The 2,500-nt window shown below is 40.4% G+C and overlaps 1 protein-coding gene across 1 annotated transcript in view; it reads right to left on the bottom strand.

Annotated features, from left to right (window-relative positions):
- Positions 1-337, bottom strand: part of LOC125034860 (alkaline phosphatase-like) — a 15,486-nt gene extending 15,149 nt beyond the window's left edge. Inside the window, exon 1 of the mRNA XM_047626895.1 lies at positions 249-337. The gene's annotated coding sequence lies outside the window, so the exon portion shown is untranslated. The remainder of the gene's footprint in view (positions 1-248) is intronic.
- Between the last annotated feature and the right edge of the window lie 2,163 nt (positions 338-2,500).

Here is a 2,500-nt window from a genome sequence, read left to right as displayed (position 1 = left end):
TGATAAACTTTCAACTGTATCAGACTTGATGTGTAATGCACGGTTGACGGAAACCTAAATGCAGTGCTGTAACGCATCACTGTTACCGTCCTGTTCTTGAGATGTCACTTAGTGCCTCTACCCAAAGTACTTCCACTAAACCAAGACACGGTTTAAAAACAGATCACAGCCACGGACTCAGAGCCACAAAGCGCAGAACCATGCCGACAGTTCTTCGCTTGGCCCACGTGGCGCACGCACTTCCTCACCTCCTATCCGAACGCGGCGGCCACTCAGGCGAGACTGACCCTCTGTCTGACTCCCGTGGGCTCGTCGCCTCCCCTCGGCCGAACGTACGGGTGGGCGTGGCCTGTTGGATTCCCGCGTGCTCAAAGGGCCGGAGATTCGCCTCCAACCTAAGCCATTCGTTCTTGTTTTTTTTCTTTTCTGGAATGTCACAACGCAAAGGTCATGACTATTTTTCTGAAGGTCTTGCCTCATAACGTGACACAGGAATTATTGTCATGGATCTTCCTCTTTTTTTCTGTTTTAATTTTAAATAGATGGTGTGTAAATTTGTGTGGCCTTCATGCATTAAGACTGTGCGGGTCTCCGTAGTACAGACTAAGTACCAGCTTGCGCCCCCGCGTGTGTCGTGTGGCATTCAGCTGCACAAGGAAAGCAGACTGCCGGGGGCTTTGCTTGGGGATTCCTATCACTGCGTCGCGTGGGACTGATCCTCTTCCTATGTTTATTGTTATCAGCGTCTGAGACTCCTTTACACACACACACACACACACACACACACACACACACACACACACACACACACACACACACACACACACACACACACACACAATACACACACACACTTACACTTACACACGCGGTCACGTTTGATTATTTTTACCTTTCTGCATCTTCCAAGGGTACTGAGTAAATAAACATTTACTAATGCCGCCGCGCAGAGTCATAAAAGTTGCGATAAAACCAAATAGAAAAAACGAAACGAAGAGATTATACCCAGGCGAGGTACAAGACTGCTTTTGTTTACGTTACTCATTTTTTTTCATTATTATTATTATCCCCTTTTTCTCACGTACCTTCCGTCAGTCACACGGCTTCGACAGGAAATGAGATAAGAAGCGACTGCAGGTAAATTTCTTAATATGACTCAACAAATGTATTCTGAGACCATGATTCTTGACTCGTAAAGCTCGCCGCTGGACTATTTATGGAAAATATACTATGTTACGATAAAAAAGAAGACTGTTATAAATATGAGCGTAAATAAAAGTCACAGTAAATGTGTTTAAACACAAAATTTTAAACAAAGAGCTCGTGTGGGTCAATGTTAGGGATAGTTACCCTGCTCCCTGTATGCATTTGTGAATGAGTATTGATGTGTCATATTGACGTTTTGGTTGCGTTTTGAAGCAAGATTTCATGGGTGACTATGTCAAATTCGTTTGATAAATCGCACAATGTGAGTAGATTTATTTGATTCCTGTCTGCGTTATCACAAACTTTTTGATTTGTAATGATGCTGTTTCATTGGATAGCTTACTTCGAAGCCCATACTGCATTTGAAAAATGAGATGATTGGTTTCTAAGAATGCTGATAGTTAATTTGCAACATTTTTTCTAGCACTTTCGATATCATTAGGAGTAGAGTTATAGGACAATAATTATCAATTCGTTCTGAATCTCCTGATTTGAAAACAACTGGTATGATGCCGTGTTTCTAAAGTGACGGGCAGGTATCGGTGATCACAGATGTATTTATAATGACAGTTAAATAGAATATGATTGCAATTAAGCTTTCTTTGATGAATCGAAAAGCGATGTAACCCACCCCAACAACATTCGTTTCTCGCAAGTGTTTTATTGTTGAGACTACTCCTATTTGCTGTGGTCTGAAAGCATTTGTTGAGAGTCTTATCCTAGTTGTGTTTTGTGGGGCCAAGGAAGCAGCTGTCTGTTCATAAGTGAGTCTTTTAGATGTGCCAGTAAGATTTGATTTTATTTGGTGCTAATGTTTTAACTGTTTCCCATGATTATTTGGCGTCGTGTTTACTTTCACTGAACTTATTTTGAAAATGAGTTGTTTTTTGCAGACTGGAATAATGTTTTAACTTTTTTGTTGTTGTTGTTGTTAGTTTTTATTCAGCATTTAATGTGATGTCAGTTCTGTTCGTTTTGAGGAATTTGTAACTGTTATTTCGGTCATGTATAGATTTTCTGACATTTCTCGAAAAACATCGAGGTAGTCAAATGATTCAGCTGCAGCATGAGTGTGTCACTAGATTGCACCAGTAATGAAAGAAGAATACATACTGCTTTGTAGAGTTAACCAGGTGTCCTCTCCAACTGTATTATTTACAGCTGTAGTGTAGATCCTATTTGATTTAAGAGTAGTGTGTTTTTTATATATGCACACTCCTCCACCTCGCACAGAACACATTTATAAACACCAAAATTTTGAATATTAATGAAATCACTTGACATTTTTTGGTGA

The sequence above is a fragment of the Penaeus chinensis genome, chromosome 18, assembly GCF_019202785.1.
Source record: "Penaeus chinensis breed Huanghai No. 1 chromosome 18, ASM1920278v2, whole genome shotgun sequence".
NCBI lineage: Eukaryota > Metazoa > Arthropoda > Malacostraca > Decapoda > Penaeidae > Penaeus > Penaeus chinensis.
The sequence above is the reverse complement of the archived record's forward strand: the minus strand, read 5'-3'. Positions and strand labels throughout refer to the sequence as shown.